Genomic DNA, 25,950 nt, shown 5'->3' with positions numbered 1-25,950 from the left:
GCATTTCCTGGCAATGAGAAAGCAAGGCAAACAGGACCAAAGCACTAGACAGTGGTAATTAGCACTGGCAGTTTTCAAGGGTAAAAGGGAGAGAGGAAGAGAGAAGAGGGATGGATACAAACATCCTAGAAAATATCTATTGTTCACACAGTGGTGCTGAAAGAAAAGGTTTTATTCAGAGCTGCTAGTTGTTTTATTCAACCATAGGGGAGGGAAATGCTATTGTAAAGCATGTCTGCTAGAAATAGCAACTTTGCTGGGAGGCTGCCATTGACTTACATTGCTTGTCCCCTTTGGGACTGAGTACCACCCCTCCTGCGGCTCTGCTATGTGTTTGCAAATCTCTCTCTCTCTTTTTTTTTTTTTTTTTTTTTTTTTTTTTTTTGGTGAGACGAGGTCTCACTCTATCTCCAGAATGCAGTGGCACGATCTCGGCTCCCTGCAACCTCTACCTCCCAGGTTCAAGCAATTCTCCTGCTTCAGCCTCGTGAGAAGCTGAGACTACAGGTGTGTGCCACCAGACCTGGCTAATTTTTTGGTAGAGAAGGGGTTTTGCCATGTTGGCCAGGCTGGTCTTGAACTTTTGACCTCAGGTGATCCACCCACCTTTGCCTCCCAATGTTCTGGGATTAAGCGAGTGAGTCACCACGCCCAGAGGCAAATATCTCTTTAAGATAGGATACTTTTACGGTTCTGACTTATAATGTGAGGCTTGGCTCCAGACTCCATGATGATCTTTATAAAATAAAGTGGAGAGGCTTTGTGGATTTATAAATGCATCTTTTCCATAAAGTGAATCATTTCACTTGCATAACTTAAAATAGTCTGAATCGATATTCCTATCATTGCTAAGGGATTTAAGAATCAAAAATATTTTAAAGTAAATCAGGTAGCCTACAAATAGGATTTTCTTGTCCTTATTTTGATAATTAAACCTCAAAGAAACTCAAAGCAAAAAAAAATTACTTTTTTTATATTTAATGATGGGGATTTTCCTCTGTGTGGAGTCATTTTTAGGATCTGCCAAATGTTGACGCTCTCTTCTATGGACTATTTCTTTTTATAACCATGGAAAGTCTATTTTAGACCATTGAGAGACAGAGCCTGTCCAAAGATTTTAGTTACCCTTTGTTCATATCAAATGAAGTATCCATCAGTATTCTAATCTCACCCACTCTGTTTCAGCTCTGTACCTAAAGGCAGGAATCTTAAAGGGGCTGACTGGTCCCGAGTCTTGGAACCTGCAGAGGAAGTAGTGATGCTGGCCGAGACCTTCTAGGGAACTCATAGGCGACCAAGATAGCAATGGACAGGGCAAGGTAGTTAGCCCCTTTCTAGGGATATAAACCACAAGAGTATGTTTTCAAATAAACTCTGCCCACTAGAAAAGGAAAAAAAAATGTTACAACTTTAATAATGAAAGATATTTTTTTAAAAAAAGAAATTCTAAGCAAAGCATGTCATTTAGCACATGGGCATATGTTATTTATTTCCCTGCTCTACTATCAAGATAATCTTACAGGAAAAAGGTAGAAATAATTGCATGGTTGCAATCATGGACTTTTGGTCACTATATGAAAATCTTTCTGTGAACTTCCTTTTCTTCCCAAACCCAACTACTACCCTAACATAGAAGGTCTTCACATTAAATGTCAGAGGACTCATGGGGCAAACATATTGTTAACATATCCAATCAGAAATATGTGCTAAATTTATAGCTATACAGAAAGAAAAAGGCCTTGATGACTTCTCCAGGTCACTCTTCTCAAACTGGAATGTGCAGCAGAATCACTCAGAGAACTTGTGAAACACAGATTGCTGTCTGACCACAAGAGGTTTTGGCTTCAGATTCAGTACATCTGAGGTAGGGCCTGAGAATTTGCATTTTTTTGAGACAGGGTCTTGTTCTGTTGTACAGGCTGCAGTGCAGTGGCACAGTCAAAGCTCACTGAAGCCTTGAACCTCTGTGCTCAAGTGATCTTCCCATCTCAGCCTCCTTAGTAACTGGGACTACAGATGTCTGCCTCCACACCTGGATAACATTTAAATTTTTGTAGAGACTGGGGTCTCACTATGTTGCCCAGGCTAGTTTAGAACTTCGGGGCCCAAGGGATCCTCCTGCCTCAGCCTCCCAAAGTATTGGGATTTGAGTCACTGAGTCTGGCCAGAATTTGCATTTCTAACAAGTTTGAATGATGTTGGTGATGTTCTAGGGACTATATGAACAGCTATTCTAGGCCAGTGGCTCTCAAGCTTGGCTGCACATTTGAGTCACGTAGGGAAAGTTTTTGAAGTCCCAATGTCCGGGCCGTAAACCCAACCAATTTAAATTAGATTCTCCGGAGGGGAGAAATGGGCATTAGTATTTTTTCAAGATCCCGCACTAGATGATTCTAGTGGGCAGCTAAGTTTCACAACCTCTATTCTAGTTCCATTCTTCTTTCTCCTTGTTTTTCAAATGAAAAGAATATAGGTCAAGAGAAGTGAAATCATCTGAGGTCACACAGCTAGTTATGAGAGAGAATTCTCCTGATCATTCTATGTCTACAGGATGTTATATCTGGGTTCTTCTTAGTTTAAGAGAATTTAAGCAAGAAACACACAGCAAAAGAGATGCAGCATAGAGTAATTTGTTGAAAAGGAAAAAGAATATTTTGTAAGTTAGGTGCAGAATAGACATTATACCCTGAGTCAGAGAGTTCAGGCCAAGCTGCTCCTAAGGATGGGACAGCAAAGACTGACACTAGAGAGCCTTACATGATTATTCATAAGGGGGTGGAAAGGATCAGCATGTTTGGGGTGGTCTTTGGGTGCACATGTGCACTAGCTATATATGCTTGTTCATACATCATATGTCTCATTAGCATTTTAAATCTCTACCCAGGGGTGTGGTTTTTACTATTAAAATGAGCAAAGGGTCCGTTTGAGGACCAGTAAAATTAAAGTGCGCATGCTCTCTATGGAGGAAATTCCCTGCTGAAAATAGCTTTGCTTGAATGAGTTCAATTACAGTGCAAATGCTGAGGCTTATTGTGTTGGCGGTACAGTCCCCAGGGTTGCTGTGTCCAGAGAACATGGCCACTTCCTTGACTGCCTATTCTGCCTCATCTGGACCAGGACACTTTTACTACATGACACTTCTTACCGGTATGCCTGGATTTAAAGTTTCGTAACAAGTGTGTAAAGTGAACACCTGGGATCTTGTTAAAATTCAGATACTGATTGAGGTCCGGGTGGCATATGAGACTCTGCATTTCTCATAAGCCCTCAGGTTTAGCCAGTGCAGTTGGTTCACACACTACACTTTGAGTATCAAGGTTGAAATGTACCTTTGCCTGGGCTTTATCCGTACTGTATTTTAAATGCAAATGACAGAAGCCATGGGCCCAAATCCAAGGTAATAGCTACTACAAGGAACATTGGCATATCTTAGGCACTATATTAGACTAATTTGTAGCCATTTAAAATTTTAGAAGTTTTTGAATAATTTCGCTTCATTACTTTTCTTGGGTTAGAATTTTAACAATTTTTAAATGTTTGACTGGGTGCTGAAGATACAGTTTTAAGATTCGAAAAAAATTAAGAATTGATTTGGAGATAAATAAACCCTACAGGGCTGATCTTTTTAAAACATGGATTCAATTGTGTTTGTCAGTTTGGCCTGAACATTCTCCAGTCAGGTTGAGAAGGAAATACATGAATCATTTTAGTTTTTATCTTTCCATGTTTCATATTTAGGAGAAGGAAATGCAGAAGTGAGGTTGTGATTGTGGCCTCTGGAATTTGAATGTCTGGGCTCAAGTCCAAACTTTGCCGCTAACAAGCTATTTAGTTATTTAATTAATAGTTAATCTTGATAAAGTTGCATTTTCTCATCTATAGAGATAAAGGCACCTGCGTTGTAGGATTTTTGAGAGGATTAAATAAGATAATATGAGTAAAGTTCTTAGCAAATATCCAAGCACTTTGTAAGTGCTTAGATAAATACTGGCTTTCATTGTTATCATACCTTGTTGGCTGGTGGCTACAGCTGGCTGACTAATGTAGACACCAGTGGTTCCCAGAACTTAGTCTTCTCACTGGGCTTTCAGGAATGTCCCTGGAAGGGTTTCTCAGGAGACTGAGTAAGAACCATTCTTCATATCAACCCCAGGGGATCCAATTGCAGAGTACAGTCTGAGTAGGAACCACAGAAGGATTGGTCAGGAGGAAACTTGGAAAAGGATTTCAAGAAAGCTCCCAGTGGGCTTGCCTAGAGGGCCCATATGGCTTACTTCTGAAATATATCATGTAGATTCATTTGTGGGAGACATATGGCAAGCAACCCTATTCACTTTTTATTTAACCTAGTGATTTAAAAAGTGCAGTCCCAACATTAGCAACAACAGAATCACCTGGGGGCTTGATAGAAATGGAAATTCACTGGTCCCTTCCCAGACTTACTGAATTTGAAACTTTGAGGTGCAACTCAGTAGTCTGTATTTTAAGGAGACCTCCTGATGAATTTGATGTCAATGAAAATTTGAGAAGCTTTGCTATCAGAATGTATTTGTCCACTTTTTATGCTGCTGATAAAGACATACCCAAGACTGAGTAATTTATAAAGAAAAAGAGGTTTAATGGACTCACAGTTCCACATGGCTGGGGAGGCCTCACAATCACGGCAGAAGGTAAAAGGCACGTCTTACAGGGACACAGACGAGAGAATGAGAACTGAGAAAAAGGGGTTTCCCTTAATAAAACCATCAGATATGCTGAGACTTATTAGCACAAGAAAAGTATGGGGGAATTGCCCCATGATTCAATTATCTCCAACTGGATGCCTTCTTCACAACATGTGGGAATCATGAGAGCTACAATTCAAGATGAGGTTTGGGTGGGGACACAACCAAACCATATCAAGCCATAAGCAATTCTGAAGGATTTTAACCAGAAGAGTGACATGATGAGGCTTTGTATTTTGGCAAGATTACACTGGCAGAACTAACTATTAAGCATTAATTCCAATCTCTGTATCAAGGACCTCAGAGAGAAACAAGAAGTCATCACAAGGGATGTGAAAATCCCATATGACTTCCAAATACTCTGTAAGTTGGAAAATTTAAGAGAGGTTCAGAATATCCTCCTGTGCATATCTTTTCTGCTATTCTTTGAATGTATTTAATGATTTTATGATTTAAAAAGAGAACTTAGCTATAACTATATTCATGAAAATTTTTTCGTTGTATTTTTTCAGTCAATGCCCACTTGGAAGTAACCATTTGTACATTTATTCACCCAGTATTCAGTGAGAATATACTATGTGTCAGGAGTTTTTTTTAGTCACTGAGAGCAGAGCAGTGAAAAAAGAAATGTCCTACCCTGATAGAACTTACGTGTTAGTGGAGATATAACAAGATAAATGAGTAAAGTGTTCCCTATGCTGTATGGAAATACATTTTTAAGTAGAAAAATTAGAAAGCCAAGGGTGAAGAGAAATGAGAGGTCAGGGAAGATTTCAATGAAAAAGTAAACTCTGAGTAACATAATTAGGAAGCTGAGAAATCAAGCCAGGCACATGTCTAGGCAAAACATCATCCTAGGCATCGGGAATGGTCAGTGTAGAAGTCCTGAGGGAAAACTGTCCCTGGTACTTCAGAGAAATGATCCAGGCAGGCCAGCATGGGTGGAGGGACATGAGAGGGGCAGAGCGTTGTAGGAGGTGTGCTTCAAGAGATGAGGAAGGTAATGGTGGGGATCATCTAGGGAGATAATAGAGTGATCGTGTGGGGACTTTAGGATGTTATGAGGCCTTTGCTGTCACTCAGAGATGAAAGGTATTGGCGGATTCTGAGGAATAGGAGAAAATGATTTGACACATGTGGGGCTGCTGTGTTGGGAATAGCTTGAATAGGACAAGAGAAGAAACAAAGAAACCAGCTGCAAAGCTATGAAAATATTTCAGGTGAGGCTTGTTGGTGCCAGGAACAAGAGTGGTGGCATTGGAGGTGGTGAGAAATGTGTACTTTGGGAAGTAGAGCAGACAGGATCTGCTGAGGGGTTGGGTGTGGGGTATTGAGATTGAATCCAAGTTTCAGAACTTGAATAACTAGATAGATGAAGCTTCCATTTCCTGAGATGAAAATGATTTTGAGAGAAACAGATGTGATGGGTGAATAGCTAGAGTTCAGTTTTGAACATGCAAGTCTTTAAAAATATGTCAGATCTTCAATTGTAAATATTGAGTAGGCAATTAGATATATGGTATCTGAAGTCTAGTGGAGAAGTCTAGACTAGAAATGCAAATGTAATAGTTATTAGCAGATAGAAAATATTTAAAACATGAGATTGGAAGAGATTGCCAAAGAAATTAGTATAGATAACATATAGACAGAAATTTAGAGTGTTGTAAGGATGAAACTCTGGAAAACAGTATGTGGATTTCTTAAAGGACTGAAACTAGAATTACCATTTGATCCAGCAATTCTGCTATTGGGTATCTACTCAAAGGAAAAGAAACTGACATACTAAAAAAATAAATAAATAAAAAACCTGCACTCATGTTACTGCAGCGCTATTCAAAAAAGCAAAGATATGGAATCAACCTAAGTGTCCATCAATGGATGATTAGAGACAGAGAATGTGGTATACATATACAATGGAGTACTATTCAGCCACAAAAAGGAAATGGAATTATGTCTTTTGCAGCAACTTGGATGGAATTGGAAGTCATTATCTCAAGTGAAACTAGCCAGACAAATATCACATAGTCTCACCCATACGTGGGTGCTAAGAAAAGGTGGACACCATGGGCGTACAGAATGGAAACTTGAAAGATTAATGATGTGTGAGGAAGGTGGATGTATTAATGAGTACACTGTATATTATTCCGTTGGTGAATTCCCTAAAAATCTTGACCACTATGCATGCAACAAAATTACGCTTATACCACATAAATGTATATAAATTCAAAAAGTATATCATTCATTTCAAGAAAATAGAGAATATGTGGATGAACAAGTGGAAAGATTTAAAATACAACCTAAAAACTATAATTAATAACAGTGTATTGTATTTGGTAATTTTGCTAAATGAGTACATAATAGCTGTTCTTGCCAAGGGCATTGCGGGGAGGGTTAATATGTGAGACGATGTATACATTCATTAGTTTCATCTTAATTACCATCTTAACATGCGTGTGTGTCTTATAATATCATGGTATATATCATAAACATACACACTAAAATCTACTTTTTAAAAAAGAGGCAGTAGTAACAGGGATTTTGGAGAGAGAAATTATAGATAACCCTCTCACGGAGCTTTGCTGTAAAGGGAAGATGAGAATGAAGTGTTAGCTAGAGATTGAAATAGAATTGGGAAAATTGTTTTGCTTGTTTTTGTTTTTGAAGATTGGAGAAATAATACATGTTGGAAAATTAACAGGACACAGTAAGGAAAGAAAAATTTGTGATGCAGAAGAGAGAGAGAGGAGTAAAAGAGTGGTGTCTTTGTGCAGGCTTCAGGGTAGGAATCAAAAGAAGAGACTGGCCTTAGCTTGAAACATTGGCCTTTCATTCATAAAAAGTGGGAGTGGTAGAGTATGTGGACACAGTGAGGAACATGGGAATGTATGATACTTTGGTTGTTTACAACTTCTTTAGTGAGGCTCAGAAGTGGGTGGGGAAAGAAGTATTGGAGGTTTATGAGAAAAGTGAAAACATAGAGACTTATTAAATACGTAGTCTAGGAAAGCAGGAAAGCGAATAAATGTACTCAGTAAGTGTCAGGAAAAGTAGTTTGTTTACTGGGCAGCAAGAAGGCCTGCCAGAAGGCCCACTTGATGTTAAAGATCATGGGTTTTAATTGAGAGCGGTCATTATGGGCACAATTAATATATTCTTTCACCAAATCAGCTGCATGGAGAAGGCAGGAGTAGGCAAAGATTTAAATTTAAGCAGAGTTTTGTTTAGCCCAGGGATCAAAGAAACAATAAAATGTTAGAGGGTTGAGCGTGTGTGCATGGGTGTTATTATATTGATTGACCAAAGGGTTAAGCTGGTTAAAAAGAAGATAAAGAATAGAGTGAAGGGTTGAAAAGGTGGTAAGATCCGTAGATTTTGGGTCCCATGGCTGAAAGACTGTGTTGATATCATAAGAGAGTGACCTGTCAGTTTTTTTTTTTAAAGTGGTGTTTGAAGAATGGTATGTTTGAAACTGAGAGTCTAGTAAAATTGCAGTTATTGCTAATGACAAAATGCAGTCTGACTGTGGGACTGAGTGGCATGGGTAGGGTAGAAGACAAGATTTTTGAAGAAGAGGAGGCTATGGAACAGATAGTCCAGTGAACTGGATATATGGACTATGGGTATATCAAAATCACTAAAAATTATGTCAGATGTAGTGTAAGAGGCAGTGATAGGAAAGCAAGTGCTAAAACCATCAAGAGAGTTGCCCCATTTCAACAGTGTCAGTGGCAATGGAAAGTAGTGATTGCTCTGAGGATATAAAATTTAAAGCCAGGAGGGAGAAGGAGGGAAGGAGAGCAGGCTGGAGATGGTGACGAAGAGCACTGAGAACTTACACCCCACCTCTAGGCCCCATATTATAAGGAAGGTAGAAGAGAAAACAGCCACCACATGGCAGATTACAGAGGATACAGTGCCCTCAGCACTGAGACGATGGAAAGAAATATCATGGAAGGAGATTGCAGAGCACTCAAGTTTGGGGGCTCTCAATTTACTTCTGCAACTGGCAAATGCAAGTCTGCAGAGGGACAGTCTTCTTTTTTCTGTTTTGGAACTTCCCTTTTACACTGCTGATTCTCCTTGTACTCTGTACTTCCTTTGAGGTTGGTGAGCAGGAACTCTTAACTCCACGTGTGTGGGTGTGCCCTTGGCTTCCGACAATGGAACCAGAGGAGCATCTGAATTTAAGTGCAGGGGATATTCACTTGGCTTTCTTCATCGGCGGCTCTAAGAATGTCCAAGCTGGCATAGAGGGCAAGTGAAAGAAAATTATTTTTACATTGAAAAGTTATTCTTATGTCCAAGAAAAATGGCAAGTTGGAAATAGTGTTTGTGCATGTGTATTTGTGTGTGTGGTGGGTTGAGAGTGAAAGCATCAAAGCCAGTTAGAGTCTGTTGCAATATGTCGGGAGATAAATGGAGAATGAATTAATTCACTGACAGTAGAGGCAGAAAGCATATGGTAGATTTAAGAAATAAATTACTCCTGAGAGAGTAGAGAAAATTATATTTGCTCGGAATAGATAAAGGCAACAACAGGTTTTATGTATTCAGACAATAGTAAAAATGTGTTTTCAAGTGGTTATATATTGCAAACTGGGATATTCTTCATATGAACAATTCTCATTTCTTTCAGCATTAAACTTTCACATTACAAATAAATATGTATAATGAAATTTCTTAAGTTATTTTATAGCAGTTTTACAAGTGACAAATTTTTTTAAACAGAGTTTACTTTTATATTATTTAAAATACATTGTATAATGGCTTAAACCTCTTGAAGGTATATGAAGATGTTACAGATTATAGAAACACTGTTTGTTCAAATGTGAGGATGGGAGGTGACATTCACATAATGAAGTAAGAGAAGAGACCCTGAGTTGAACTAGCCAATGGGCTATGTTAGGGTGGGTCGGGGAGGTGTTCACTGGCAAATAAGGAATGCAAGGCACCTAGCTTTAATGGGCAGAGATCCTGCTCTGTAACATGGGTCTCACATTCCTGCTGTGATGCCTTGGAAGTAGATGTGTACAATGGAGGGAGAGGAGGATACAGATGCATAATGGTTTTCTAGAAGGAAGGATGTTTTAGGGCAGAAAGACCATAGTAAATGGATGTGCAAAGATATGAAAGAGCAAGTTTGGGGCATCATTACTTGACTATTGCCATTGAGGAAAAGGGCTGTGATGGTAGGTGGTGGCAGAAGATGTCAGAAATGGTGGGATACATGTTTTAAAAAGGTTTCAAATGCCTCATCAAGTAAAGATTTAGATTGTAATGTTTTAATCAGCTATAGGATATCACAGAAGACTATAATTAGCAAAATGACATTTACACAATTGTATGTTTTTTAGGAAAGTGGTTATTTGGTCTATAATTCGATACTTGTATTCTGTAGGATTGTCACACCTAATGATATGAAAAAGGTAGAAAAATGGGTTGCCAGATGGAATTCCTGTCTCAGAATTCTTTCTCAAATCTTGGAGTAAATAGGGCTTAGCATTAGATGTTGCTCTTTATTTCCTGTTAATATCTTTAGAGATGCACATGTCAGTAAAACTAAAAATGAACATCCAAATTACTTGGATGCATTAAAAAATCTGAAGAGGCAGAATAAATGTATGTTTGTGTGTGTGTGTGTGTGTGTGTGTGTGTGTTGGTGGAAGGGTTGTGGAATTTCCATCTGTTTTCGCTATAAGATAGCAACAGACTGCATGTCAATGATGTATGGGTTCTGAGGCTGTTAGAACTGGATTACTTGTAACAGAATTGCCCTTTATTTACTGTTGTTTTAAAATATGTATTGAAGTGAGTGAGGTAAATCATTTCTAAATTTCTGAATGATTTCTCCAATCTTTACACACATATAGTTTCTCATTAATAGAATATAAGAAACTTCGAAATCATTTTAGGGGAGGGGAAAAGGACTATATATTTAATTTATAGAAAACTTTTAGAGGGATAAGGAAATTAAGACCCAGAGAGGTTTAAGTTGCTCAAAGACAAAGTCACATTGCTATGATAGAAGAAGGAATGGGGGAAATCAGAGAGCATTTAGATTAGCAAAGTGATTTTATTATTACAGACATGAGTGAGTGACGGCTGAATTCTAAGAAAAACTACTTAACATCAGAGCTGTGGATCAATTAATTAGCCTAGCTCATGTAGTGATGCATTCCCCTACCCTAGAAGTATTCAATGAAAGGTTACATAACTCTTTGAAGAAACCATTGCATGGAGATATTCAAGCATTCATGGTTCAAAGACATTAAATATTGCTTCCAACACTAAAAGTCTGCATAGTTATAGGGATCCTTTTTTAATCTATGATTTAAGAGATCCTGTCCCAAACATACATGAGTGTAAGTAGAAACAACTGAGCATCAAAATGGAGAAAATGTGAGGAGTAACACACTAATTTAAAATGTAGTACAGATTGGGCACTGCTCACCAATATGCATTGTGGAGTTTGATGATTCTCAGGTTTTGGAGGATTATGATGAAGACGAAAAGAAGTCAGTGCACATTAAGGAATTCGGGAAAAGCCATACAGTTGAACTTAATACAAAATAAATTGGGTTTTAGGAATTAGACAGGTAATCTTAACCATATCGCCCTACCCCAGTCTCAGCAGATCATTGGGTCTTGCAAAGGCAATTTATGAAAGAAAACAAGTATTTATCTATTTATTTTCGTAAATGTGTAAGTTACTCCTTTTATTCTTTAGTTCTACAAATTTTGACAACTGCATGCAGTCACGTAACCATTACCACATCCATCGATTGAAATATAAAACTGTTCCATTTGCCCCCCAAAATTCCCCATGTCTTTTTTGGTAAACCCCTACTCCCATACCCAACCCCTGAAAGCACTGGTCTGATTTCTGTTTCTGTAGTTTTACCTTTTCTGAAAGGTCATCTAATTGAAGCCATGATAGAGTATGTAGTCTTTTGAGATTGGCTTATCTCAATCATCCTAAAGCCTTTGAGAGTCATTCGTGTTTTATGTATCAATAACTTATTATTTTTATTGCTAAGAAGAGTTTCATGTATGAATATGCCATAGTTTGTTCACTTCATTGAAGGACAGTTTGTTTCTAGTTTTTGGTGATTACAAAAAAATGCACTGTATACATCTACAGATAGGTTTTTGTGTAAAATTTTTACTTTTCTTGGGAAAACACCTAGGAGTGGGACAGCTGGGTCATATGTTAAGTGTACATTTAACTTTATACAGAACTGGAAAACTATTGAATTTACTTTTATAATAAATATTGAAAATATATGTGGAGATGTCCTTCTTATCTATGAGTTTTCTTCTGTATAATTAAGCCCAATGATTAAAGTAGTAGGTAATGTTTTTCTCTTCTAGTTTATGCAACCTTGAGGTGTTTCATTCTAATATCATTCAAGAGTCACTTCTATTGAAGAGAATTAGTAAATGGATGGTTTAAGAGTACACAAGGAAACCAAAGAAAAAGGTGAGTTATTTTTCGTAGAAGCCTCAGGAGGTATGAAGTTGTCTGAGAGAACGCCCGCTTCTGCAAAGAGTACAGTCAGTCAGCATAGGATTAGAGAGGCTTTCTAGAAACTCATGGGGACTAAATTATTAGTGAAAAGCAGGTGCAGACAACTATGGCTCAAAAAATTAGAAAGTCATTGAACATTTGGAAGGAGGATTCAGTATAATAAACAATGTACCTGCCTTTCAGTACATTGCTTCAATAAAGCACAGTGAATTTATGGGTATCGTTGTTTCTAAAAGGACAAGAGATCCTGAAGGAGATGGAAAATGGAAATAAACATCATGGTATCCATTAATACTCATGTAAAATGTATAATGTGTTACTGACAGCATCATATTTGTGGTTTGTGCATTTTAAGAAATATGAGAGGAAGTATTGAGCCTGTGAGAGTTTTAATTACAACTGAAGTTCCAATCTACGCACGGCTTCTTCTACCATGGAAGCTTTGGAAACAAACCTTTTGCTTCAAGGAGAAACTACTTTATGATAGTTAAGTTTTAGTAAGGACATCAAGATTAGTGTATTGTTGTTGTTGTTGTTATTGTATGTGTGTGTGTGTGTGCAAGTGCACTTCAGATGCTTTAATCATTGGGCTTAATTAAACAGATTGTAAAAAGGAAAAAACTAACAAAGTTTACTGATGCAAATCTGTTGAAATTTTTAGAGAACTGAAAGGATGATGAAATGAAAATATTAGAATGGGGGAGAATCAAATCAAGCTGTAAGAAAATAATTTTTAACATCGAATACAAAAAATCAATGAAAACATATAAAATGATAAGGAATAAGTAAAAGCATCTTTTAAAATTTGTTGTCATAGAGTAATTTCATATTTATTTCCACATTTTGGGACTTGGGTGAGGAATGTCCATGGTTCAGGAGAAGCCAATAAGTAGACTGGGACATTCAGGAATCATAAATTATATGAGGAGGGAATAACGGTTCAGAGCAGTGGCATTAGGCAGGAGTAACTGAGTTTACCTGAGTTTAAATCCAATTTCTGCCACTTTATGAGCTGTGCCATCTTGGGTAAGTTACTTTACTCTGCCTGAGAGCAAATAACACAACCCTTCCAGTATTGTTGTAAGCATTACATGAAATACTGTTTGCAAAGTTCTCAGCCCAGGGCCTAGAACATAGTAAGTTCCTAACAGTTACTGCGGCTGCCCATTTCAGTAACAGTAACTAAAATTAACCCAAAAAGACTGATTTTCATTTTACTTTGTTCCTTATAAGCACCAACAAATTTAAACTGATGCCAGGATCTTTGACCAAATATTAGAACTTACCTTGTCATGGAGTTTTGGAGCTAAAAGGAGGTGAAGACATAATTTTTAGCCGCTCCTTTGACAGATGAGGAAACTGAGTCACATTGAGATTTGTTACTTTCCAAAGTCCTACCTGCCTGCAGCACCAGACCCAGGACGAAAATCCAGCTGTCTGTTCCCAGCTCAGAGCTCCCTCCACATCACCGCTAAATGACCTCAGGTCACTAAGCACAGATGCACATGTATAATCCTTTTTTTTTTTCTTTTGTGACGGAGTTTCGCTCTTGTTACCCAGGCTGGAGTGCAATGGTGCGATCTCGGCTCACCGCAACCTCCACCTCCTGGGTTCAGGCAATTCTCCCACCTCAGCCTCCTGAGCAGCTGGGATTACAGGCACGTGCCATCATGCCCAGCTAATTTTTTGTATCTCTAGTAGAGACGGGGTTTCACTATGTTGACCAGGATAATCTCGATCTCTTGACCTTACTTCTCATCTAAAATTTTAAGAGAACGGATCTTTCATCTTCTGGAGTTTGTATTTTTCCCATCTCTGAAGACTGATTAAGGGACTATTAGATATTACTAGTTGGAAACATTAACCAAGACCATGAAAGAAACGGGTACATTCTCAAACGACCTTACCTTCAGTATAAATGCATAGCTATATTCAAATGTGCCATGCCCTTTCCAAATGCTGCCATCCCAGGGGAGCCCATTTCGGGTTTCTCTCATAGTAGCATACACTTCTCTAATCTACAGCATCGTTTTGGCCCTAGAACATTTATGGGTTTAAACGTTTTCTATATGTAGAGATATTTCATTTCCTTTCAAGGTTCTAATGGAGAAGCTCTTGCAATGTCATTAGAGGACATATCAGGATGGAGGTTGTGTCTAAAATTTGATCTGTATTGACAATTGCTTCAAATTTTAAGCCTCCTGGTAATGATCCTAACATTCAGAGTTAAACGGTGCTTACTGCACCATGAAATATAAATGAAAGCTTGACTTCCTGCTGTACCAAAGGACTGTAAACAATCCCACACCTGTGCACAATTTATAGTAAATCAAGCATTCAGAATTTCATTTCATGTTGAATATTTTAAGTGCCTTTAATAAAGATGATGTGATTTGTAAGTCACATAATGAAGCCAATCTAAATAGGAGTTATTAAAAAAGAATAATAACTATTTAACTAAGCATCTCTTTCTCCCAGCAATGTGATTCATTTCATCAGCTTGCTCAATTAAAAAAATAATAATAACAAATATTCTTGGCAAGTAAAGCCCACTCAAATTTGAATCACATCTGGGTTTTATTAAAGGTAAGCTACTTAAAGCATTTGAACTTCATCAAGCTTTTCAAATTGTCCCTGTAGATATGTCTATGCATACAGAGGGATGCAGGTTGAGGCAGCCACTTGAAGGAGGAAGAAAAGAATAACCTGTCTTTTTCCTAAACCTGATTTGTCTCTGTGATTAGAATTTATCTATCTTATCTATCTATTATCTTTGTGTCTATTACCTATCTAAATGCTGCTCTCTCAGAAATGGAATGTTAGGCTATATGCTATTCTGTTACCTTAACGGATACCTTCATGTACATTGTTCTTGCAAAGTAATAGGTTCCTGGGTATTGGTCTTAATTATAATTGACTCTTTTCTACCTAAGAAGATTAATAATGGCAATAAACTATCCTGGTCCATAATCACTTCTGAAGGTAACATTACAAAGTAGACATGAGTTTGAGGACATGTTTCTTAAGTCCCAGTTTCTGCCTCTAGTTAAGGGGCCAGCTACAACTTAGGAAAGACTTCGAATTTTCACTTTTGTCTCTTCAAGTCATAAGTATGCTACAACTTGTGCAAAATTAATTCCTGGCCTCACTGTGGATTTTACCAAAAGACGTGCTTTTTTTGGAGAAATATGTGGTTCTTCATTGATCCCTGTGCAAAAGTGTCAAGTGAACTGTCAAAAGTTGATTGTCTTTAAAGGGATGAATTGTATGATATGTGAACTGTGTCTCAATCAAGCTATTAGAAAAGAAGCTGATTGCATGATAACGACAAATTTCTTAACAAGAGTTTTTTTTGTGCCAATGTGAAGTAATTTAAGGTTCTATGGCCTTGTTGAAATCTGTTGTGCTTTTGTCCTTTGAGAAAGGTAAGGCAATTGTACAGTCATTATGAGTCCTGTAACCAATGTGTAATTATTCTAAGGACAAGACATATGAGAGTGAGCTGGACCCTTGGAGGGGTCAAAGCAGTGCATCAGATGTTCTGTCACATACAGAGATGGTAAATTTCCACTCACGCCCCCACTTTTGCCATCATTGATCGAGTCATGCTTTCTCCCTGGTGACTGAGCTCATCTGGGCACATGTACCAGGCTGAGGCTTTGGCAACTAAGGCTTGGTGTGGGAGTGGCAGGAATTGAGCCATTGGATACTGCAGGGTCAGGATGCAAGGGACAGTCCAGATAGCCAAACCCAAACATGTGAGTGGATCAGCAAGATCCACATTGAATGCAAACGATCTGAACCAAAGGAGAGGCATGTAGGAGCAAGTGGATTTTGAGGGTGGTGGGAAGAGGAAATGAACACAAAGAAGGTTTTGTTTTCAGCTCTGCTGTTATATGACTACAGACAAGTCTATATTCTCTTAGCTTTAATTTCCTCAGGTATAAAATGAAGAGATTAAGAAGTGACCTTTGAGGAAGTCCTCCTACTCTCATATTCTTTGCCCCCCTCCCCCATGCCCACTTAGGTAAAAGACTACATTACACAAATTGAAAGCTGTAGGATCATTGAGATCAATGAATTTTCAACACAGTAGAATTCACTTTTGCTCATTTCATATTAATTAGTTGTTTCTAATTAGTAATTTTGGCGCATGCTCTTTGGGACCTCTCTAAGAACATTCTTTTAAAATGTAAATATAGGAGAACTTGTTGTTCTTTCTTAACCTGTTTCAAGAAAATATTTCTGATGTGTTTAAAGAGCTTTTTAGTCCAGGGTGTTGATATTTACCAGGTTTGCCTTCTTTTATGGATGCATTTTATTAAGCAGGGATTTGGGTCACAGTTCCCAAACTAGTAGTGTGCCAGCTGCATTATACTTGCAGACATTTCATTTGGTTCATACAATATTTTATAATTTTAATTCACTACTACATTTTAAAATGGATAAATTTTAACATGGAAAAATCAAGATTTTTGTCTTTTCTTCAAACATGGGAAGATCTAGCAATACCAACCCTACATTCTTGAATGATAATACATGTCTGGAGTTGAGTCCCAGCTGCCTCTTACAGATGGCTTGCGCCTCTCCGGTTCACCATGGTTACCACCAATCCATATGAGACATCTTCTTGGAAATATATGACATAGTCAGCACCCCACTGTAGTGGGATGCAAGGTTAAGCTTAAAACAAGCACTTATTAAGTATCTACTTTACTTTTCTAGTACCATGTGAGAAATGTGAAATTATACAGTTTATTCTTTCATGTAATAGACATTAATTTAGGACCTACACGTGTCAGGTACTGTTCTAGGTACTGGGGATACTGTGATGAAAAAATCATGATTTAATGCAGCTTTTACTTTAGTGAAAGAAAATGATAATGAATGAAGAAATAATATCATAGCCGGGTATGGTGGTGCTTGCCTGTAGTTTGAGCTACTCAGGTGACTAAGGCAGGAGAATCGCTTGAACCAGGGAGGCAGAGGCTGCAGTGAGCTGAGATCATGCCACTGCACTCCAGCCTGGGTGACAGAGCAAGACATTGTTTTAAAAGAAAAGAAAAGAAAAATAATATCAGACGTTGGTAAAGGGTATAAAATAACAGAGAGTAGGGAAAGGAATAGTAAATGAAGAATGGCATTCAAGGGAAAGACAGGTAACCCAGTGATGATAGAAAGGTGTACACAGGGCTATGAGAGGGTTTATACAGTATGTTACAAGTACACATAAATTTGGGCTTTTCATCCAGAATTCAGCATTTAGTGATAGCTATTGGCAGGACCTGCGTGGAATCCTGAAGAATAAAGAGGAACATTGGTGGCTGACTGAGTAGGCAAAGCAACCACAAGCTAAGTTAAAGCAGCAAGGCGATGTCACCTCAAAAATAATAGAAGTTCAGTTTCAGGGAGGTTACATGGGAGCAGAAACCCTAGAGCAATCTGTTCTAATTTGAAAAACATATGGAAAAGGGGCAAAATAATTTCTTTTCAGTGGTTGTGTTTGGTAAAGGACCTAAACAGGCAGGGCCCTACAAAGTACACATCTGAGCACCACCAACCTGTAGCACAGTGCACCAGACGCAGATTCTGAAGGGAGTTTGGCATGCTCGAAGATATTAAGGGAGTACTTGCATAGCACTAGAGTGTATGGTGTAGGGAAGGGGTGGTGAGTTGACCAGGCAGGAGTAGCAGCTAGGTAAGTTCCTGGGCTCAGTTTAATCCCAACGGCCAGGAAGAGAAGATGCTACAAATAACAACATATTTGGCCAACTCATCAGCATAATGGCTAACTTCATAAACTAACATGCTAAAAGAACTAGAGTAGGGTCTTTACACAGGAGTATGTGTATGTCTTGGTGGTTTTTTTTTTTTTTCTAAAAGGATGCACAGCATAAGCTACGTTCATAAGGTTGCAGTAACTACTTTTTAATTTAAACGGTTTATTTTATACACCCAAAAGAAATAAATGGCATGCTGAACCTGTGTGATTGAAAACAACTTAATAGAGGGGTTATTTACAAAGACTGGGAAGGGTTTGAGGCAACCGAGGATGGTACAATATCCCGGGCAAGAAGAATTGTTATCTTTGTGCTACATTGATGTGGCTTGGCTGTGTCCTCACACAAATCTCAAGTTGAATTCTATCTCCCAGGATACCTACATGCATGGGAGGGACCCAGGGGGAGATAATTGAATCAAGGGGGCTGTTCTTTCTCATGCTATTCTCAAGATAATGATTAAGACTCGTGAGATCTGGTTTTATCAGGGGGTTCTGCTTTTGCTTCTTTCTCATTCTTCTCTTGCCACCACCATGTAAAAAGTGCCTTTCGCCATGTTCTGAGTGGGGTCCTCCCTAGCCATGTGGAACTGTAAGTCCAATTAAAACTCTTTTTCTTCCCAGTCTCTAGTATGTCTTTATCAGCAGCATGAAAACTGAGTAATACAGTAAATTGGTACCAGTAGAGTGGGACGTTGCTGAAAAGATACCCAAAAATGTGATAGCAGCTTTGGAACTGGGTAAGAGGCAGAGGCTGGAACAGTGTGGAGGGCTCAGAAGAATACAGGAAAATGTGGGAAGTTTGGAATTTCCTAGAGACTTGTTGAATGGCTTTGACAAAACTGCTGATAGTGATATGAGCAATAAGGTCTAGGTTGTGGTGGTCTTAGATGGAGATGAGGAACTTGTTGGGAACTGGAGCAAAGGTGACTCTTGTTATGTTTTAGCAAAGAGACTGGCGGCATTTTGCCCCTGCCATAGAGATTTGTGGAACTTTGAACCTGAGAGAGATGATTTAGGGTAGACGGCAGAAGAAATTTCTAAACAGCAAAGCATTCAAGAAGTGACTAGGGTGCTGTTAAAGGCATTCAATTTTCAAAGGGAAACAGAGCATACAAGTTTGGAAAATTTACAGCCTATCAATGCAGTAGAAAACAAAAACCCATTTTTTGAGAAAAAATTCAAGCCAGCTGCAAAAATTTGTATGAGTAGCAAGGAGCCTAATGTTAATCTGCAATACCATGAACAAAATTTTTCCAGGCCATGTCAGAGAACATTACAGCAGCCCTTCCCATCACAGGTCTGGTGACCCTGGAGGAAAAAGTAGTTTTATGGGCCAGGACCAGAGTCACCATGCTGTGGCAGCATAGAGACTTGGTGCCCTGTGTCTCAGCCCTCCAGCCGTAGCTGATAGGGGTCAGTGTAGAGTTCACACTGTGACTTCAGAGGGTGGAAGCCCCAAGCCTTGGCAGCTTCTATGTGGTGTTAAGCCTATGGGTTTACAGAAGTCAACAATTGAAGTTTGGCAACCTCCATCTAGATTTCAGAAGATTTATTGAAACACCTGGACACCCAGGCAAAAGTTCACTGCAGGAGTGGTGCCCTCATGGAGAACCTCTGCTAGGGCAGTGCAGAAGGGAAATGTGGGGTCAGAGCACCCACACAGAGTTCCTACTGGGGCACTGCCTAGTGGAGCTGTGAGAAGGGTGTCACTGTCCTTCAGCCCCCAGAATGGTAAATCCACCAACTACTTGCACCATGCACCTGGAAAAGCCACAGACAATGCCAGCCCATGAAAGCAGTCAGGAGGGGAGCTATACCCTGCAAAAACACAGGGATGGAGCTGCTCAAGACCATGAGAATCTAACTCTTGCATCAGTATGACCTGGATGTGAGACCTGGAGTCAAAGGAGATTATTGTGCAGCTGTAAAATTTGGCTGCCCTGCTGGATTTCAGACTTCCATGGACCGTAACGCCTTTGTTTTGGCCAGTTTTTCCCATTTCGAATGGCTGTATTTACCCAATACTGTACCCCCATTGTATCTAGAAAGTAACTAGCTTGCTTTTGATTTTACAGGCTCATAGGTGGAAGGGACTTGCTTTGTCTCAGATGAGACATTGGACTATGGACTTTTAGGTTAATGCTGAAATTAGTTAAGATTTTGGGGGACTATTGGGAAGGCATGATTGGTTTTGAAATGTGAGGACATGAGATTTGGAGGGGCCAGGGGTGGAATATGATTTGGCTGTGTCCCCACCCAAATCTCAAATTGAATCCTGTCTCCCAGAATTCCCACATGTTGTGGGAGGGACCCACAGGGAAGTGATTGAATTATGGTTCCCAGTCTTTCCTGTGCTATTCTCATGATAGTGAATAACTCTCACAAGATCTGATGGGTTTATCTGGGGTTTTGGCTTTTGCTCCTTCCTCATTTTTCTCTTGCCACAACCATTTAAGAAGTGCCTTTTGCCTCCTGCCATGATTCTGAGGCTTTTCGAGCCATGTGAAATTCTAAGTCCAATTAAACCTCTTTTCCTTCCCAATCTCTGGTATGTCTTTATCAGCAACATGAAAATGGACAATACATGCATGGAGAGTGCTGTCTCCCAGAAGGCTTGGTAGAGGGTCACAGCCAATTCATGGTAACTCATCAGGCAATAATACCTCCCAACGTATACTCATTCTGCCTTCAGATTGTTTATTGGCTCCCAGTGACCAAAGCCAGCAGAAGCTAGAGTGCAAAAGACTGCACCAGTGTGGCCCATACAGGGCAGTCTCCCCCGGCGCAGCCAAGGGTGGAGAAAGTTAAAGTACACCTGGAGGCAGATAAAAAATATCCACAATAATTATTTAATGTATTTTTTTATCTGAATAAAATCATTTTCAACATGAAGCATTATAGGAAGCTGCAACAGAGATGAAATGGAACTGTTTTGGATGTCTCACCTGTACATTTCATGTATTAGTACATATCACTTAAGTATTCCAACATGACTTGCTTGCATTATACAATTAAAATAGCTTTCCAAAATCTTTACAACACCTCTCTATGGAAGGCGAAACAGATATTCTTATTTATCTTTCCCCATCATTTTACAAACCAGTAAATGAGTATCAAAAAGGCCAAGTAGGTTACCGAATATCACAAGGTCACAACACTTGTCAGAGATAAAGAGTGTCCTAAGTCTTCTGTCCTCTCCAGCTGATTTTCTATAATCCCTAAAGATGGATTATTCCTGGCTTTTCATTCTCAGAAAAAGAAAAAAAACCTAATTTTAAAAATTAATCATATGGTATAAATGTTTATCTATATAAGTCCAGGCTTTGGGGCTGAATAATCAGTTGAACTGAAGTTTGCCCCTTTACTAGGTTTCAGATGCCTTTTAAGTTGCTTAGCATAAATTATTACATTTATTTCTGACTGTTCCCTCAGTCTGGCATGCTTCTACCCCTAGCAACCTACATGGCTTACTTCCCCACTTATTTCTGGTCCCTGCACCATAACATCCCTTAACTGAGAGGTCTTCCTTGACCATGCTATACTCCTTTACTCCCACCACCTAGTCCCTGACACTCTCTAACCCTGCATTATCTGATAGAAACATAACATTGGGGGACTGGTTGCAGTGGCTCACGCCTGTAATCCTAGAACTTGGGAGACCGAGGTGTGTGGATCACCTGAGGTTAGGAGTTAGAGACCAGCCTAGCCAATATGGCAAAATCCTGTCTCTACTAAAAATAAAAAAATCAGCTGGGCATGTTGGTGTATACCTGTAATCCCAGCTACTTGGGAGGCTGAGACAGGAGAATTACTTGAACCCAGGAGGCAAAGGTTGCAATGAGCTGAGATTGTGCAGCTACACTCCAACCTGGAGGACAAAGCAAGACTCCATCTCAAAAACAAAGAAACATAACATGAACCACAAATGCAAGTCATATATATTATTTTAAATTTTCTTTTAGTCATATTTGAAATAAGCAAAACAGTAAAATTAATTTAAATATTTTATTTAATATATTCAAAATATCATTTCAACATGTTATCAGTATAAGCTATTCATGAAATCTTTTATATTTCCTTTCTCATAATTGAGAATATGCAGTGTTTGGTTAGTGGTTCCTGTGTTAGTTTGCAGAGAATGATGGTTTCCAGCTTCATTCATGTCCCTGCAAAGGACATGAACTCAACCTTTTTTTATGGCGGCATAGTATTCCATGGTGTATATGTGCCACATTTTCTTTATCCAATCTATTATTGATGGGCATTGTGGTTGGTTCCAAGTCTTTGCTATTGTGAACAGTGCTGCAATAAACATACATGTGCATATGTCTTTATAGTAGAATGATTTATAATTTTGTGGGTATATATCCAGTAATGCAATTGCTGGGTCAAATGGTATTTCTGGTTCTAGACCCTTGAGAAATTGCCACACTGTCCTCCACAATGGTTGAACTAATTTACACTCCAACCAACAGAGTAAAAATGTTCCTATTTCTCCACATCCTTTCCAGCGTCTGTTGTTTCCTGACTTTTTAATGATCGTCATTCTAACTAGAGTGAGATGGTATCTCATTGTGATTTTGATTTGCATCTTTCTAATGACCAGTGATGATGAGCTTTTTTTCATAGGTTTGTTGCCTATACATATGTCCATATGTCTTCTTTTGAGAAGTGTCTGTTCATGTTTTTTCATGTTTTTTTCTCTTGTAAATTTGTTTAAGTTCTTTGCAGATTCTGGATATTTGGTTCAGGGAGTATATTTGCAGGCTTGCTACATAGATATATTGCATAATTGTGAGGTCTGAGATTCTAGCATATCCATCAACCAAGCAGTGAACATTGTACCCAAGAGGTGGTTTTTCAACCTTCAGTCCCTTCTCAGCCTCCTTGTTTTGGAGTCTCCAATATCTATTATCTCTATGGTGCATCTGTATTCACTGTTTAGCTCCCACTTAAATGTGAGAACATGTTGTATTTAATTTTCCGTTTCTGAGTCATTGCATTTAGGATAATAGCCTCCAGCACCATCATGTTGCTGCAAAAGATATAATTTTGTTATTTTTATGGCTGAATAGTTATTTCATGGTATATATTAATTCAATTATCTGTTGCTGGACACCCAGGTTAATGCCATGTCTTTGTTATTGTGAATAGTATGGCAATAAGCATATGAGTGCAGGTGTCTTTTTTCTATAATGACTTCTTTTCCTTTGAGTAGATAGTCGAGTAGTGGGACTAATGGGTCGAATGGTAATTTTACCTTGACGTTTTTGAGAAGTCTCCATACTGTTTTCCATAGAAGTTGCACTAATTTACATTCCCACCAACAGCATATATGTTCCCTTTTTTCCCCATCCATGCCAATATCTGTTGGTGTTTTTGGTTTTTTTTGGTTTGTTTTTTAATAATAGCCATTCTGATTGGTATAAGATGTTATCTCACTGTGGTTCTAATTTGCATTTCCCTGATTGACGATATTAATCATTTTTTCATATGTTTTTGAAAGATGTCTGTTTATGTCAGTTGCTCACTTTCTATCCTTTTTTTTTCTTGTTATTTGAGTTTCTTACAGATTCTGGATATTAGTTCTTTGTCAGAGACATAATTTGCAAATATATTCTCCCATTCTGTAGGATGTCTGTTTACTCTGTTATTTCTTTTCTGTGCAAAGCTTTTTAGTTTAATTAAATCCTATTTGTCCATTTTTAGTTTTGTTGCATTTGCTTTTGAGTACTTAGCCATAAATGGACCATCCACGTTTTAAGTATTCAATACCCATATGGGGCTAGGAGCTATCATACTGGACAGTACGATTCTATATCCTTTACCCTATTTCATTTTTATTTGTTTTACTAATATAAAGCTCAGCATGAGCAAGTGGAATACTCAGAACAAATCACGAATTCTTTTTACTGTCAGAAACTTACCACTTTTGACATTATATATTGATTTATTGCCTTTTTTCATGTTATTATACACTTTTTGAGAGCAGGAAAATAAATCTGTGTTATTCACTATTGATTGTATTAACCAATGTTATTCACTATTGTATCTACCATATGTGGAATAGCATCTCACCCAAAGTAAACACTCAAATCCTTTTTCAATGAATAGCAGTCTTATGAAGTAGCTTCAGCTTTTGCCACCTGACTTCAAAGATGAGGAAGGAGAGGTACAAGGGGGATAAGCACCTCTCTGTAGGTCACATAGCCAGTTAATGGATTTCTACGCATGCAGCTGCTGTTAGAAAACAAGTACTTAATCTAGACTGTTCTGCTGAATTAAACAATATACAACATGCTGATGAGAATGATAAATAAACTGTTACCTTTAAACATATTCTTAAAATTTTCATTTCTTTTAAATAATATTAAAATAAGGAAATATTAACAGGACACAAACTGTCCGGCTGTAACTTCAGGTTATAACTTAGGTTACTAACTTCAGGTTCCTTATAACCAGCCAGAGAAAACCAATTCAGAGGTAATGTGCTTGCTCCCTTCAGGTCCCAGTAATTGCATGCTCTACTGATTTATGGGGAGATTGACTCAGGAGTAGATTTTCCCCCACAATCAAGCAGGGTTTTGTAGAAGCTAAGTTTCGTTATTTTGTTGGATGATTCCTTCTAAATGCATTGTGGAAGCTTGATGGACAATGATCAATTTTTTAAAGAGCTGTAGTTTGATGGATATGGGGATGCTGTGTGGATACACCATTATGCTGATTGGATCAGAGAGCCTATTATTCATTGATTAAATGATGTAAGAGAGAAATGTTTAACTGCTCTGGATGGTAGCTGAATTTACTTTCTCGGTTCCACTCATATAGGTCAGCTTCTACATGATTGTATATAATAATTATGTACTGTTGAAACACAACAGATATAATAATAACCAATATTTGTTGTCTGTTTTCTTTGTGGCAGTTATGGAAGGGACCAGGGATTATCTCAAACATGCTTAGGCATACAAGTTTACCATCTCCATTTAATAGATAAAGCAACTGAGACATGGAGGAATTCAGTAAATTCCCCACGGTTGGCCATCTGCTAAGTGTCAGGGCTCTTATTTAAATAATCCAATTCCTAAGTCCATGTTCAAACTCCCCACCACTTCCTTTACATTTTAAACACCCTGATTGACCAGTCCTCAATCTTTTCTCCACTTTCTGAAAACACTTCAGAGGAAGTGCACTCTGATGGCCTTGGAGCCAAGCAGAACTGAATCCCATCCAACTCTGACACTTAATAGTTGTAGGAAATTGGGCAAAATGATTTACCTATCTGAACCTCACTTCTCTCATTTGTAAAACAGGGCTACAATATCACTAGCACTGTCATGATGAAAAGTCAAATAGGAGTTGCTTAGCATAGGGTCTACCATTTAGAAGACATGATAATGGCAAATATCTTTATACTTAAAAAACACTTTGGGAAAATAAAATACCATTCTTATTTACACTATGTCTTTTCACCCTAATGAGAGGTAGCAGCAATTAGAATGACAAGGGAATGCTTTTTAAAGGAATAAAATGAAATATCTTCATTGACTTTATATAATATACATTTAATAGCATCTGCAGTTTGACTATCAAAGATAAAATTGTTATGAGGATTATAAGATCTCATATTCCTCAGCATAGCTTGAAGACTGGCTGAGGTCAAGAATAAATTTTCTCTATGGTGTTGTAGAGCATGGTAAGGAATATTTGACGAGTTTTATACTTTCCATTGAAGCATCTGGCATTATCTGAGGAAGAGACCTGGCATTAGCTGGATGGGCTATTGGTCAGTTCTACTTAGGCTATAATATACACTGTATCCTGCAGCGATGCTTGCTTAAAATCACACATTTCTGCAACCTTTGAACTAAAAAGTGCTGCACCAGGTAGCATCTTGCTGATGACACACATTTTGC

The 25,950-nt window shown here is 38.4% G+C and overlaps 1 protein-coding gene and 2 long non-coding RNA genes across 8 annotated transcripts in view; 1 reads left to right on the top strand and 2 right to left on the bottom strand.

Annotated features, from left to right (window-relative positions):
* The window catches only part of LOC144579940 (uncharacterized), a 29,805-nt gene extending 22,394 nt beyond the window's left edge, over nucleotides 1-7,411 (bottom strand). The window contains exon 1 of the long non-coding RNA XR_013528697.1: nucleotides 4,010-7,411. This is a non-coding gene — a long non-coding RNA (uncharacterized LOC144579940). The remainder of the gene's footprint in view (nucleotides 1-4,009) is intronic.
* ZNF385D (zinc finger protein 385D) overlaps nucleotides 1-25,950 on the top strand; it is a 940,329-nt gene that overhangs the window by 621,842 nt on the left and 292,537 nt on the right. The gene's annotated exons all lie outside the window — the stretch shown is intronic.
* LOC144579941 (uncharacterized) lies at nucleotides 8,377-13,735 on the bottom strand. Of its 2 annotated transcripts, none has more exons than XR_013528699.1 (2): nucleotides 13,539-13,735; nucleotides 8,377-8,966 (listed from the first exon to the last, which is right to left on the bottom strand). It is a non-coding gene; the product is annotated as an uncharacterized LOC144579941 (long non-coding RNA). The 2 variants fall into 2 exon arrangements; XR_013528698.1 differs by lacking the exon at nucleotides 13,539-13,735 and adding an exon at nucleotides 11,176-11,580.

This window comes from Callithrix jacchus, chromosome 17 (genome assembly GCF_049354715.1).
Source record: "Callithrix jacchus isolate 240 chromosome 17, calJac240_pri, whole genome shotgun sequence".
NCBI classification, from domain to species: Eukaryota; Metazoa; Chordata; class Mammalia; order Primates; family Cebidae; genus Callithrix; species Callithrix jacchus.
Note: the sequence above shows the minus strand (reverse complement) of the source record. Positions and strands in the feature narration are given on the sequence as shown.